The sequence below is a fragment of the Trachemys scripta genome, chromosome 3 (genome assembly GCF_013100865.1).
Source record: "Trachemys scripta elegans isolate TJP31775 chromosome 3, CAS_Tse_1.0, whole genome shotgun sequence".
NCBI classification, from domain to species: domain Eukaryota; kingdom Metazoa; phylum Chordata; order Testudines; family Emydidae; genus Trachemys; species Trachemys scripta.
Genome location: NC_048300.1, coordinates 89,395,121 through 89,410,973, shown reverse-complemented (window position 1 = coordinate 89,410,973; position 15,853 = coordinate 89,395,121). Strand labels below are relative to the sequence as shown.

The 15,853-nt window shown below is 40.0% G+C and overlaps 1 protein-coding gene across 12 annotated transcripts in view; it reads left to right on the top strand.

Moving 5' to 3' along the window:
• Nucleotides 1-15,853, top strand: part of ARID1B (AT-rich interaction domain 1B) — a 406,554-nt gene that overhangs the window by 13,042 nt on the left and 377,659 nt on the right. The gene's annotated exons all lie outside the window — the stretch shown is intronic.

Genomic DNA, 15,853 nt, shown 5'->3' with positions numbered 1-15,853 from the left:
AAATAATTATCTGTGGTGATGGAGAAGAGAAACTTTATAGAAGTAATTATCTGTGAAAGTATGAGTGGGATTAAGACTTTGAGAAGACAAACAATGGTATAGAGAGAGAAGAAGAAAGAAATAAAAAACAAGAGGAGAGTGAAACAAAAAGCAAGGAGAAATAGATGTAGACGTGAGAGGGAGACATTCCATTTTACCAGAAATGTCAGTCTGTCATCAAAAACCTCTTGTCTGCATTTGCCTTAAAAGGAGAGCTGGGAAAACCCGAGCTCCCTTATCTAATGTAGGAAAATTAGGAAAAGGATGGGGGGAGGGAAGCAAGGTAGTGAGTCTGGAAATAAGTAAAGAAAAGACTGGGAATGAAGAGAGGAAAAGACTATTGCAGATTTTCATTATTATCTGAATTCCATAGTGCCCACCATGTGCTATGTATTATCTTCCTGTGCATGGACATACCCACAAAAGTTAGGCATTTTAAATGTTATTTAAGACTGTTTTCATAGAGGACTCCTGGATTTCTTCTCCACTTTATCCTCCACATCAGATTTGGAATTCAGAACCTTAAGCAAAGTCAGCTGCTTCTCCTCACATCATATCTTTTCTTCCCTCTGGTCTCTAAATAACAGTTGCCCAGATCTCTGAAAGAGGAGCAAACTGGCCAAAATGTTTGTTTTTCATCATTCTAACTTTTCTTTGAGACCCTAGTAAGTTACCACAATGCATGGAGCATATTAAAGCTTATTTTACTTCCCATCATATATCCAGGGAAATAATAATAATAATTAATAATAATAAATAAAAACAGTTTCAGCTTTATAATTAATCCACAACCAATTTCTGCTTACAATCATAATTTCTTTCCAGGCCTCAAAACTTTTTCATTGTACTCTTATATGAGAAAGGTAATTCTAACTTTACTTAACAAAAACTCTTAAGGAGTCAAATAACAGTGAAAAATTACAAAGCCAGTTCCTTCTCATGGTGTATTGCCTAATCTTCCTCAGATTCCACCAATTTTTTTTTTTTTTGTACTTTATAGTGGGCAACAATTGTTATACCTCAGCTCAGTCCCTGAAGATGAGTCCTTTACCTTTTGACGATAATCGGAAAAAATACAGACCTTCACCTCTTTTCTTTTTTTGTCTTCTCCCTGCCTACCCTTTCAGGAAAGGCTTTTTCCAAGTACAGTCAAACTCTTCCTGTCTTGCTCACATAGCTGGATTAATGTCAGGGAAAAATGAAGGTTTTTTTGGTCATCCTTAGGATGTCTCTCCTGCTGAGTGGACTGCTTGCAGGATCTGGCCTTGCTCTTAAAATCAGACAGTGTGATCAAAATATTGCCCATGTTAATTTCTATTTTCAGGGGGATACTGTATCTTTCCCCCTTCCTCCTCTTATTTTGTGCTAGCATTGATTTTTTTTCTTCTTCAGTTATGGCCGAGAGCAAATTTCTTTGAGTTGTATTTCCAGTAAGCTTTATTTTTGTAATGCATTTGGCTTTCCAAATAATATGGAGTCCCTTTTGATCTCAAAATGCTCAGTGGACAGACATTTGTTGGATACAGTGGTTACTCACCTTTTGGTATGAGGTGTCTAGGCATACCTCGCTTATCTTTTGATAGTTGTAAATAATACAATTATGGACTCTGGTGATTAAGTGACGTGCCTTCATCATATTTAGTATTTATCATTTTCATCACTTCATTGGAGTCCTCCTGAAAAGGAGGAAGAGTAGAAGTGGGACTGCAAAGTGGAGCAGTCCTTGTTGAAATACATGGCGTAATGAAATCTAGCCTTTTGGTGTTTCTATATTTTGGCATTTAATTTTTCTTGAAATCTGTAGGCCAAGGCGACATTGCCACAGACTAGCAAAGTTGCCCCCAAACAAGGTGCCAAAGGTGGAAAAACGTAGCTAAAATTCTCTTTCCAGAAATTAGGATACACATCCTCTCTGATGCCTGCCACGCTGTCTCTATCCCTCACCTCTTTTTAAATCCTTTCAATTTCTCAAACTGTCATTCCCTACCTAGCAGCCTGTAGCATGTGTTGGCTGTCACTTTCAGATTCAATGCTTGGGAATATGTAAGGAATCTTGAATGTGTTTGAATTTTTTTAGCTCACTATTCAGACATTCAGCAGAAGATCTAGACATCTCTTTTACAGAGCAGGCAGCTTTTTTTGACTCCCAAGGTTCAGAGATTGAGCTCATGGTAGTAAACCTTTTAGTGACAGGAGGTCAGCAAGGAAGGAGCTGAATCAAGTGAATGTCCTCCGTCCCTAACCAGTGTAGAATATTTATTTGTGAACAGTAGCAAAATACTATTAAACTAATTTGAAATATGTGCACTTTGTGTGGTGCAAGCTAGAATCTGCCAGAGGAAAGACTGCTTTTGTGGGACAAGGTGGATGAATACCTTTCATTGGATCAACTTCTGTTGCTAAAAGAGACAAGCTTCTGTGCTACACAGAGCTCTTCTTCAGTGTTTATGGGTTTTTGTTTTGTTCAGATAAATGTTAATTTTACACAATATCTGGGCACTCAATAATAATACTTTGCACTGCTATAGCTCCTTGCATCCAAGACTCTAAAAGCACTTTACAAACATGAATGGGTCTAACCTCTCAACACTGCTGTGGGAAAGGGAGTTGTTATCCCCATTTAACAGATGAGAAGGCAAGGTACAGAATGGGCAAGATCCTGAGCACCCCAGAACTCTCATTTGCTTCACTGGACTTGCAGGTACTCAGTGCCTTTGAAAATCAGGCTTCAAATGACTTATCCAAGGGTCATGCTGTAAATCCGTGATAGAGTTGGCAAGAGAAGCCAAATCTCAATCACAGTTCACAAGGCCAACCTTCCTTCCAACAATATCTTATTAAAACATTGAAATTTATGATTATTTTTAAATAGCTGAAGATAACTCTTCAAGCTTGCAAGGAAACTGGAAAAAAAATTCTCCCCTCCTTTTTGTAATATTCACTCAAACATATCTTCGACTATTTTTTCCTTTGGTGACAAAAATTGGTTTCATATCACTTGCTATGTAATTCATCACTCACTCTTCATGCACTGTTTGTTGGCCCACTCTTATTGGCCCTAACAAACCACTTTCAGGGACATTAGAGATATAATCCAAATAACAAAATTAATATACACAATGTATTTCCTAAAGATAAAATTCTTCACAACACCACATAATATATCACTAAAAGGAAAAAAAATTCTCTTTGGGGTAGGCATTTATCCATCTGCAAAATGGGTATAATAATGCTTTCCTGTCTTTCAGCTGTATTGTAAGACTTAATTATATTGTTTTCAAATAGGAATCCTAAAATTAAAGTATCATTATTTTTTCATAATTTCACTATACATATTTCACAGATATGGTTAAGGTAGTAGGTCTATGCCCTTCCATGTTTGTATATAATGTAGCTAGAATTACTGTTTACTTTCTTGTTAGAGCACCTGTATTAAATGGTGACAAATTTTATTTGGTGTTAATTTATATTTTTTGGCTACCAGATAACCATGATTGTTTGAGAGGGCAGAATTCTGAAGAACCTCTGTTTATAGCTTCAACTCAAACAAGTGGTACAGTTGTTAAAAATATACTGTATACATCTTCTCTGTGGGGAGTAAAAAGGATTGGTTTCTCAAGGTTGACTGAAATATTTTAACTTTGGTAGCAAATGAGGTGTGAATCAAATTGTCAAAAGGATGGAGACTAAATTATTGCAGCACTGACTGTTTAAACTAGCTGGCAATGTACTTCAGAAGGTGTTAGCCTAACAAATAAATGTGTAAATGGCACCTTTCTCCTTCATTATACCTTGTTTCTCACCACTTGCTTTATGCTATGAGGAACTAAATCTGTGTGGGAGATATGACAGCCATTCTCAAAGTGTTAGTTTATGATGTTGCAACCAGAGGAATAATTTAATACTGTATGAGATGGCTTTGGAGGAAAAAATGTTTGAAGACAGTAAGACTAATTTTCAGTAATTCATCATTCAAAAATATGGAAAGTGTATCAAAAATAAACTAAGTGCTTTATGTGATTATGTATTTTTAATGGAATTTGGTGTCCATTTGTTTTGCTAGAAATTTTATTTGAACTAGTGACCTAGTGCTTGTCTACATGGGGAAATTTACCAGCATAACTATACTGATATAGTTATACTGCTCTAACTCCCCATGGTGACCCGTTTATTCCAGAGTGAGTGCCTTTTTCTAGGTTAATTTATTCTGCTTCCAAAGCAACAGAAGCTAAACTAGAAAAAGTCACTTTTATACCAAAATAAGAGTTTCCATACTGGGAGTTAAACTGGTATAATTATGCCAGTAAATTTCACTATGTAGAAAAGCCTATGGTAATTTTGCTGTTTTGAAAGAATTTCTGGGTTATAAAAAGTGTCTCCGAATTTTGGTATCATATTATCACAATAGGACTTCAATATTTAATGCAGGAAGCCTAAGAATGATAGGTGATAGAATGGTATCATAATTCTTGTTCCTAGATGCTTGATCGGTATTACAGCTTTTCTGTGGTGGAGAGATGCTTTAAGAAACCCACTCTCCCAGACAGTAAGTGGAATAATCTGTGGCAGTGTAATAAGTTTTGTCTTATTGTACATTTGGTCTCCCCTTCTGTTCCTCACGATCTCCTTAGATTCCTGCAGTGGTTGTCGCAGCTATAGTTTTCTAGACATAACTATGCAGACGTAGAAAGAAGACTTCCTGATGAAGTAGTTTCCAGGTGTGTTGATTACTTGTAGCATTGACCCAAACCTGTTTACATCTCACCCAAACTAATTACTGCCCAGAACCATACACAGGAGTCTGGTTTTAGGAGGAACAAGGGAGGCATACATCCCTGACTTGAGCATAAGCTGATGTGAATTGGACTGAGTGGGTCTTACCTGGTCAGCCCGGGTGCAGGTAGGGGCAGGATGTCTTCGGGGCTCTTGCTCAGGCTGGTGGTGTGGAGTCAAATAAGTGGGGGAAATGGTATAGAGGAGACCCTTGTACAGCCCCCCTCCTCCCACCCTCAGTGCAGTCAGACACAGTAATGTAGAGCTGGGCGCTTACCCAGTCAGGTGACTGTTCCTCTGCCCATCTGTCGGTCTCCCCTTACAGTGCTGGTTACCTCTTCACCCCTGTCATGTCCACTGTCTCGGACATGATCCTGCTCGTACGTGTTGCCTGGTTTCCCACCGTCTCTTCTGCCCCACCTCTCTCCTCCTCCTCATGGGCTTCTAGCTGCGATGGATGCTGTGACAGTACCTTTCCTGCGCACCTCTTCCTCCTCCTCCTCCTTCTCCTGTTCAACTGCCACGGAACCAGCCGGTCCCAATGTTCCGTCTCCTTCTCAACTGTCATCTTTCTCTTAAATTCCATTTTTCCCATTAAAGGGGCAAAAATTCAGATTCAAAACTCAGGCCCATGCTTGGGTCCTTTTGTGGGTTGATAAATAAGCAGAAGTAGGCATGAAGGACAAATATTTTCCCCCCAACAGTAATAAAGCAAGAAAGAGGCAATTAAAAATGGTATATATTCTGAATAAAAGACCCTGAAAAAATGGCATTGTGAGATTCTATATTTATTTTGTTAAAACTGATTTCAGTAGGGTGGAAGATGCAAAGTGGAATAAAAATTATATTTTCTGTTCTTGCATACTTCAAATAAATATCTTGCATGTTGATCCTGAATGACTTCTTAAATTGTTTGATACTAAAAACAATCATAGTATATTTGAGAACGTTTAGAATGAAGTTGCACAGAAGTCATGCATTTGTTGAACAAAGGGGCTCGTGAGTAACTGTCTCAGAGCTGTACACATGGAGTTTTAAGTCTTATCACTAGCTAAAGTCAGTGGGAGTCATGGGTAAAACCTTTGACAAATCTCTGAAAATAGGCTTTTAAAAAAGATGTCTTTTTGTAATGTGGCATCTCTGAATATTATACAAAAACATCTCTTTAAGTGAGACAAAATAATCTTGCATTTTTGCTTCCATGGTTTTTCATGGATTTCATTGAATAGCACAACTGTTGGTACAATGAACTGTAAGCCATCTCTGCTTCTCCTCCCCCCCCCCCGTTTTGTTTGTTGCGTACAGCAGAAACTGTGATTTGAACAGCTATGAAAAAATCCCCAAGCTTTACGTGTTTTCAGTATTGCCACGTGTGTCTTTGAGTATGTATGTTATATTCACAAGGTACCATAATTGTTTTGCTTTACAACTATACTGATAAACATAACCCCTCTTTCTTTTTAAAGGGAAATTTACAACTGTATAATATTAGTCCTTTTAATTCTAAAATCCAGATGAAACGTAATCCCAAGTGTGTTGTTTCACTGTTGCAATATAATCTTTTCAGATGATACATGATTTAGTTGGAAACAAATTAGCAGCTATGCATGCCTAAAGAAAGCAATTTAATAAACAAGATTTTAGTAAAACCTAATCAGAATTGTAAAATGATACTTGGGAATCAGTTGCATTATATAAAAGAGCTGGTGTAGATGTAGCTTTCTGTAAATGTGAGTGTAAATTCAAGATTTCCTCACACAGTGTTCTCTAAAACAATGGTTCTCAAAGCTGGTCCGCCGCTTGTTCAGGGAAAGCCCCTGGCGGGCCGGGCCGGTTTGTTTACCTGCCGTGTCCTCAGGTTCGGCCGATTGCGGCTCCCACTGGTCGCGGTTTACCGCTCCAGGCCAGTGGGGGCTGCGGGAAGCAGCAGGAGCTGAGGGATGTGCTGGCCGCCCTTCCCGCAGCCCCATTGGCCTGGAGCGGCGAATCATGGCCAGTGGGAACCATGATCGGCTGAACCTGCGGATGCAGCAGGTAAACAAACCGGCTTGGCCACCAGGGTTTTCCCTGAACAAGTGGCGGATCGCCTTTGAGAACCACTGCTCTAAAACAGTTTAAAGGCTTGATCTTCCTCAGTGTTTCCATTCGTTCAGATTTATTACTTCATTTTAAAATGTGAGAAATTAATATTGAAAAATCTCCTCTCATACCCAATCTTCGTCATTCTGTATTGGTTTTGGCTGTTGAAGAAATCCACTTCCTGTCTATAACACTTTAAACCACAGTGAAATTGGTGTGATACTTATCTGCTTTTGATGTTTTTGTTCTTTGTCTTAGAAAGTTAGTTTGATAGTCATGACAGGTGCCAGCATTGACAGAATGAGTTAGGGTATCTGTAGGTTAGGGAAAGCATGGACAGCCCAGTCAGCAATATCTTGTGCTTAAACAATGCTCTTGTGGGCCTATCTTTAGATTCATTATCTATGCCCATTCGGTCCATGGTCTCTCAGCTGAGACTGCTAATATGGTTGTTAATTGGGACAACAGGTTTTAGTGATATGATCATTTGTTCACTAGGAACTATACTGACACCACCAATGTATTATTAAAGCGCATGGAACAGCCAACAATTGGTGAAAGGTGCTATCACTTTTGACCTGGACCACATATGAACCAAGGAAAGGCAGCAATTACTATTTTAAAATTAGACCATCAAATTACTTAAGCCCCCAAATTTTTCTTTTTTAGAGGAAGTTAAATAACATGCAAAATCCTTTGGGGGAGGGAAAAATTCATATATATATAAATGTGAAGAGACAGTAGCTCTTCATAGTGGAAGTTGTAACGGGTTTCCATTATAGGGCCGAGTTTGCCTTCAAAATCACCCATCAGCCTAAAAATATTACTTAGGAATTTTGCATATTATCTCTGGCTAAAGTTTTTTTTTTAATCAAAGCCATTCTTAGATAATAGGGGATTATGGAAAAAAATATGAAATTAGGGTTGAAAATGGGAAAACATTACCAGAACTCACCACCTGTTGTGAGGCAGGAGGTTGTAGAATGGGTCTCTGCTTTACACTTCCCCCATAAAACCTCACTATGCTACTACTTCTCTCACTGTGGATGTGTTAAATCAGGGATCTCAAACTCAAATGACCACGAGGGCCACAGGAGGACTAGTACATTGGCCCAAGGGCTGCATCACTGACACACACACTCCCCGCTGCCTCCGTCTCCGCTCCACCCCTTCCATGAAGCCCCACCCCGCCTCTTCCCACCCCCATTCCAATCCCTTCCTCAAAGTTCCCACCCCAACTCCGCCCCCTCCCTGCCCCTATTCCAACCCCTTCCCCAAATCTCCGCCCCTGCCCCGCCTCTTCTTTGCCTCCTCCCCTGAGCGTGTGGCTCCCCGCTCCTCCCCCCTCCCGGAAAGGGCTAAACGCTGCCAAACAGCTGTTTGGCGGCAGAGAGCACCTGGAGGTAAGCAGAGGAGTGGGGATGCGGCGCGCAGGGGGGGAAGTGGGTGCGGGGGAGCTTGGCGGGCCGCAGCAAATAGCTTGGCCTGCGGGCCGTGTGTTTGAGACCCCTGTGTTAAATGGATCTCCAGTTTTCTCCATTGTCTTACTGTGGCTGGATGGCAGAAGGGTTGTTCAGAAACTCTGCCCACCACTTCTGTCATTGGGGCTCTGAGTTGTTGAACAGTTTTCCCTCTTACTGCGGAGGCAAAAGGAAGTTATTTACTGGTTCTTCTGCTATCTGAAGCTCTGTGTCCCCACCTACCTTTACACCAGCAACCTGCCTATTACTGAGGTTCCTCTTACTGCTTCTTTGATCATGCACTGGAAAACCTGAAAAAGTTGAGGCGCAGAAGGTGGGGAGTAGGCCAAGGAAGGAAAATAGATCTCAGCATCCTGTGCATGTTGGAGTAGCATGTGCTGACTGCCACAGTAGAAAAGTTTGGGAGAGAGAGCGCCTACCTACCAAGAGGAAAATCAGACAAGGGTGGAGGGCTGTAATGAGAGACGGGCTGTCGCTGGTCAGAATTAGAATTTGTGTGGCACTATTCACGCCGTTACTTTCCACTGGGTTTTGGTGCATTCAGAAAATTACCTCCATGATATTTTGTCACACTAATCTCAAAACCAGCCTGGCCTAGAAAATTCAAATTTGTCTCATTCAAGAGCAGTTGGTGAGATCTAGTGCATAGGATTCTGAGAAGTCGAGGAGCTTATTTTTGGAGTTGCCTCAGAAATAGGTCAGCTTCTAGAAGACTTTAAAAGTTCTCCAGAGGGTTTAGTGGAAACTTACATTTTTACCTTTTTAAAAAAAAGTTTCCATCATTTTTTGTTTGTGAAGGTAGCTTTTAAAATCCTAAACTCATTATTGTAGTAAATAACAATGATTTTTCTTTTAAATATGGGTGGGCAGGGACCCCAAACCAGAGATCCTCCCTCCATCCTTCCTGAGCTCCTAGCTCGGTGACCTGGTCCTAGCATCCAATATCTTCCTTCCCAAAATCTCTAAACCCCATTCCCTGCCAAGGGGGATTTTGTGATGGTAGGGTTGTAAATTATATATGCATCCTTTGTTTAATTTAAAACAACCTTGTCAGGAAAATTATATATGCAAAAATCCCTATACATTTGAAAGTTAGGAAACTTATACTCCACAAACAACCTTAGTACTTACTTATCCCCTGATTAACACCTATATCCACCAACAACTCCATTATACCCAGTCACAAACCATTATATAATTGACTTACATGGACATTGCTCCTGAGTAAGGAGTGCTGAAGAGTAGATTAGTCCATTAGTTCAGTGGGAGGAAGGCAGGGAGTCAGTCTAAAACTGGCAAGTAATGTTTTTTACTTTCTTTCAGACCAAAGAGCAACTCTGTGAAATCACTGTATTTATTTTCACCCCCACCCCCAACTTTTAAATAGAAGTGCCTTTCATACTGTCAGAATTCCATGTTGTGACACCCCTACTCAAAAGTTATGACAGCAGTGTAATGACAGCTACTGCCTCTTGAGAATCAATCAGGCAATTAATTTTGTAAATGAAATGCTGATTATACAAAGCTTCACATGAGAGGCCCAGTGATTAAAATCAATTTAACAAATTGTTTCAGGTGGGACTTGATTAATAATTTGCCATAAATGCTGAGGATATATGACCAGCATACTTTTTTGTGTGTGTTAATAAAGAACTATATATAACACTCAGAGTAGAAAAATCTGCAGATAACTATGAACTTTAGGCTTATGACCTAGTTACTATAGCAGTACCATAATTTTTTGTGGGTATGCTTTTTTCCCCCGTATTGATGTTGTCATTTCCTTAACTAGGCCTGTTTTTTTCCCCCACAGTGAAAATACATTAACCATTAAGTTTTCCCCAACAAGACTAAATAGCTGGGAAAATATCCCCAGATCTGTTTGGATATCATTTTATTATAGCAAGACTCTCCTTAAAATGTGATACTGTATTTTTTTTCTGCACCTCTCATTAGCTAATCACCAACATTTTATACACTCTTCCTCTTACCCGACTTCTTCCTTGCAGGGACTTCTCTTTAGAGGGAATGAGCTCCTTTCAGGCTATGCTAGGCTGCTGTCTGATTCCTGCCTGGCAGCTATCACTCTTAGTAAATGTTCCTCCTTCCCATTACTTACGTTAGTATAGCTTCACGAAGAAGTAGGTGAAAGAATTCTTCTTCTTCTCAGGGCTTGTCTACACTACCATCTGGATTGACGGGCAGCGATCGATCCAGCAGGGGTCGATTTATCGTGTCTAGTATAGACGCGATAAATCGACTGCCGATCACTCTAGCATTGACTCCAGTACTCCACCTCAACGAGAAGCACAAGGGGAACTGACGGGAGAGTGTCTCCCGTCAACACACCAAAGTGAAGACACTGTGGTATGTAGATATAAGTACGTCGACTTCAGCTACGTTATTCACGTAGCTGAAGTTGTGTAACTTAGATTGATTCCCCCCTCCATAGTGTAGACGAGCCCTCAGTTCCAGATACTGAGCAGAGAGCAGACTTGTAGGGTGGAGAAGACATTTACTTGCTGCAGAAGCTGAGAGCCTCATCCCCAGACCAGCTAGGAAAAAGAGGAGTGTAAGCTAAACCAGGGCACTTTCCCAGCTATAGTATCCTTTCCATGAACCCATTTATGTGGATATGCTGGGAGCAGAGAGGAAGGTGAGATCACAAGCTCCAGCCTAGGGAGCCACTGGCCAGGAACCGAACATTACTGTTTGTATTACCCTAGAGGCTAGGAGCACCGTTGTGCTAGGTATTGTACAAACACAGAAAAAATAAATGGGTTTAAGTTGGCTTCCACTCAAGAGGATCTCAGTGCCCTGAACCGAGAGAGTAGGTCTTTAGAAGATGAGTGGGAAGGTCGGAAAGTGTATTTTCTCTGCTGACACACTGAATTATAGATGCATTTTTATTTTGTCTACCTGCTTTTCTCACTTGTGGTTCCTCTTCACCTGGTTAGGTGTGTGTAAGGCAGGGGACAGATTTACTAACTTCTTTAATTTTAATTTTTCAAGGTAGGAAGATTGTGTAAATGTAAATTTTTCACACCTGTACCTTTTTGGAAATTTCTAATTTTTACAGTTGTGGGTTTATGTAAATTAGTTTTCTTTTCCTGGTTGAACCACAGCATTGGCCACTGTTGAGGCTCAGAATCACCTTAGTTTCTGCTTCACCAGAAGGTACTTTTGTATCACAGAAGAGCACATTGGCAGCTGTCAGAGCAGATTTATGGGTACTTCTGAGTCCCAAAGGTAGATGCTTTGGAGCAAAGAAAACCAGAGGAAATGAATATACAATTATAAGTTGAGGAACGTAATTTTGGGTCCTCCTGAATGAAAATTGGAGGTGATTAGGTGGGTGATGGGGAAAAAATGCTGACAGGAAGACGTAGGTTTCTGAGTTTGAAATCTTGGACCCATTGAAGCCAATGGTAAAACTCTCATTGTCTTCAATGGGGCCAGGAGTTCACTCAGTATTGTTAATAGTTGTTGGTAGCAAAAAAACTCAAAGGGTAGCAGTGCTAAGCTGTGTTGTCACATGAACTTGTCTCAGCCCATAGGATTGTTTTGGCCATTGGGTGTTATAAATGTATATAATTGCTTTTTAATGTTGTTTTAACCTTTGCTTGCACTTCCAGTGACAACATGAAAATGCAACTCATGTGGTTCATTAAAAACAGATTTCTTTTCTTCATTGTTTTCGTTGTGATTTATTCTCTCAATAGGCATTATAGCTTTACCCGCCTCCAAAATAATAGCTAGGAAATGGTTGAACCCCTAACTCTCCAGTTTTTAAGTAATATTAAATGGTTTTAGAAGAATGGTGGGGAAAATGCATGTAGCCAAAAATAAGCAAATGTCCTGTATTTTGAATCTATGATATATTGGTGGTGGTGATGGTGGTTGTTTTTTTGAGGTAGGAGAGTGTTTTTTTGTTGAGGAGGGGGTGTGTGTGTTGGGATGGGTGTCAATTTTTTGCTTTTCTGTTTTTTTTTTCTGTTTTTCTTTTTGTTTTGAACAAGGAAGAATATTTGTGGGTGGCCCTCTGCAGCTGGGACCGTGCAGTAAGCAGAGGTTGCAAGACAGGTAAAATAGATACTTTTGGTTATATAACTGATTTGCCTTCACTGATACCCATGGTGAATTTGGCCCTTTGTCTTTTGAGTGACATCTCTCTAAGTTTCCTTATGCAGCTGAGATTTTTGTACTTTTAAAAATTTTTTTGTAAGGGATTAAATAAGATATGATGATATATAAAAAAGCAGATGATTTCCTGCTTCTTTAGTAGTCTAATAATGCAATGTCAGATTTTAAGGATGTACATGAAAACTTTTTGTAATATCTTGACTTTTCAGTGCTTAACTATATCATTCTAAATTTCAACATAGTTTTTTTAATGGATATTTAAAAGATGCACACCTTTTATATTTTGATATCTTCCTCACTTTTTTGTCACTTTAGATACATTGTCTGGGAAGTCTTCATAATATTCAACAGAGATTAAGCCATAATCTAGGGATGGGTTGTCTTTTCCTCAGTTGCCTCTTTATGCCTCCTGTGTCATTTTATTGTAGTGAATACACCTCTACCCTGATATAACGCGAACCGATATAACACGAATTTGGATATAACACAGTAAAGCAGTGCTCCGGGGGGGCGGGGCTGCGCACTCCGGTGGATCAAAGCAAGTTCGATATAACGCGGTTCACCTATAATGCTGTAAGATTTTTTGGCTCCCGAGGACAGCGTTATATCAAGGTAGAGGTGTAGTTGTAATTATCTCTTGTGATAAATACCTCATTCAAAACTCATAGGATGGGCTGGAGCTGGGAACTTCATGCCTGCTTATCTTGGAATGTTGGTAGCTGATTGTCAGCTATCTTCACTGTAAGGTTTTGCAGCTTCAGACTGTTATAAATGGAGAAACAGGTTCTTTTTAATACAGAGGCAGAGGTTGTGGCAGCAGATCAGTGGTGAATTTAGTGGATATGGTAATTTGTGAGAATTTGAGGGCAAACATATTCCAGAATATATTGCACTGAGCCCATGTTGATTTGTTATAGATATAAATGAGGCAGCACGAACCTAATGCCGTAGTCACTTAAAATTTGCATTATCATCAAAACCAACTTTTTTTTTTTTTTTTGTAAAAAGCTGCACTTTTTCACTCTGAAGAGCAGTTTTATCTTAGGTGAACATGATTTTCTTCTAGTGAACCACTTTGCTTGATGTAAGAGCTATGCAGAGTTGCAGCCTACTAAGCTTTGTTGCCCATTCGTGAAGAAAACTAGGGTAAAAATAAAGGAACTTTCATCTGTGTATGGGATCCTCATTCCATCCTTGCTGAATTCTCCCATTCCCTTTTGGAGGTGCTTTCTCTTCACCTGTCTTAAAACACCTCTGTGAGATATCTTGTGACATCTTATGGGCTAGTGGTCTGCTTTGACAGATGAGACTATATTTTCAGGCAAGTGCCATCTATAGCCTTAAACTTCTTTCTGCATGTGTTTGAGAGAAAATTTTGAGGCTAAAGGCAGGACATATCATTGGATGCCAGGAAATGTAGTTCAAGCATGTAGTTCAAGACTGACCATGAGCTGAAAACTTACCTTAGTACACTCCACAGGAATTGTGATGGAGGAAGGACCTCCAGTAGTACTCCGGGTACATTGGGGGAGGGAAGGTCAATGTAACATTTAATCTTTTCACAATTTTGGGGAGTGGGGCAAGGGTCTGCTTTTGTTTGTATGGTTTCCTTATGACTGGGAAGACTGTGGTGATACTGGTGAAATTGAGCAACAGAGGTTCCATTCTATATGCATCCGAAGAAGTGGGCTGTAGTCCACGAAAGCTTATGCTCTAATAAATTTGTTAGTCTCTAAGGTGCCACAAGTACTCCTGTTCTTTTTTTAGAGGGTCCTGTGGCACCTCTAAGACTAACAGAAGTATTGGGAGCATAAGCTTTCGTGGGTAAGAACCTCAATTCTTCAGATGCAAGTGAAATTGAGAGTTTATAAGGGGTTGCAATGTAAAATTGCACCACTTTTGCTCATGAAAATGTGCTGAATTTGTACATACAGTACAGACCCATTTACGCGCGGATGTCGGGAGTCAAGCCGTCACGACCGTGTGTTAACGGACTGCGGGTTAAGAGGGCCATGCTGAAAAAAGTGTCTATGATTCACTTAGAAAAAAACGCCATTATTTTCTGCTCTTTCATGCTTGCATTTTTTTTCTTTCTTATGAAGTCTGTCATTCGCCGCAGATGAATGATTTCGATATTTTCTGCATTTTGCTCCTCCATAAATCTTACAACAGTTTCTACAACACTAAGGGCTTCTGTGGGTGAAATGTTGACCTTTTCAACGACATCCTCGTCATCGTCGTCATTGTCATTTAGGCCTGCGTTATTAGAATTCTCGCCATCACTTTCACGGTCCGATGTAGCCTCACAGCCCGTTAATATTTCTTCCTCGGACAGAAATTCTGAAGTCGGGCAATCTTCATCCATCTCCAGCCACTCAGTAATGATTTCTGGCGATGTATCCAAACTAAAATCTTTTATCATTTGAAAGAAAAGTTTACCTTTATCCTCTTTTGTCTGCGTGCGTGTTTGCAGGACGTCTTCTGAAAATCCTTCAAAGTCTGGCTCTGAATCAGTGCCATTGCTGGAGTTTTCCGAGTCTGAGCCGTCTTTGACAGTAAAGACGTCACCGAGAGCCTTCATCTAGCAGTTTTCAACAGACTTTTGTTTTACTCCGTCCCACGCTTTTTTAACTAACTAACTAATTTCCTTCATGTTTAACTGTTTCAGGAATTCGGAAATGCCTGAAGACGTGCACGACATGATCGCTGAAATCAGCTCCTGTTGATAATTGTTTTTAAAATTCTGAATAATGCCCTGGTCTAAAGGTTGAATTTTTTATGTTCTGTTGAATGGTTGGTATAGTACTCGATTTTTTCCACCGTTCGATACCAGTGATTCGGCTGGAGGATGGGCTGGACAATTGTCAGGTAGCAAAAGTGCTTTGGCTTCGAGTTTCTTGGACCACAGATACTTACGAACAGCTGGAACAAAGCTGTTGTGGAACCAGTCGTCGAAAATGTGTCTCGTCATCCAAGCATTTTTGCTGTTAGCGTATATTACTGGCAGTTTGGCTCTATTGAGGTGATTAAAGCAACGAGGGTTATGAAAGTGGCCAATGAGAAGAGGGGTAAGCATATGACTGCTCGTCTTATTACTACAAAAAAGAGGTCACACAATCTTGTATCTTTTTAAATCCAGCTGTTTTCTGTGTCTCATAATTAAAGGCTAAAGTATTATCAGGTAGCAGTTTTGCAAATAAAGCTGTTTCATTACAATTATAAAGTAGTTCTTCGTGGTAGTCTTCATTTTGTAAAATAGATTTTAATTCAGCGGGAAACATGTTCGCGGCCGATTCATTGGCTGATCGGCTTTCTCCAGAAATCGATACCTGTGCTAT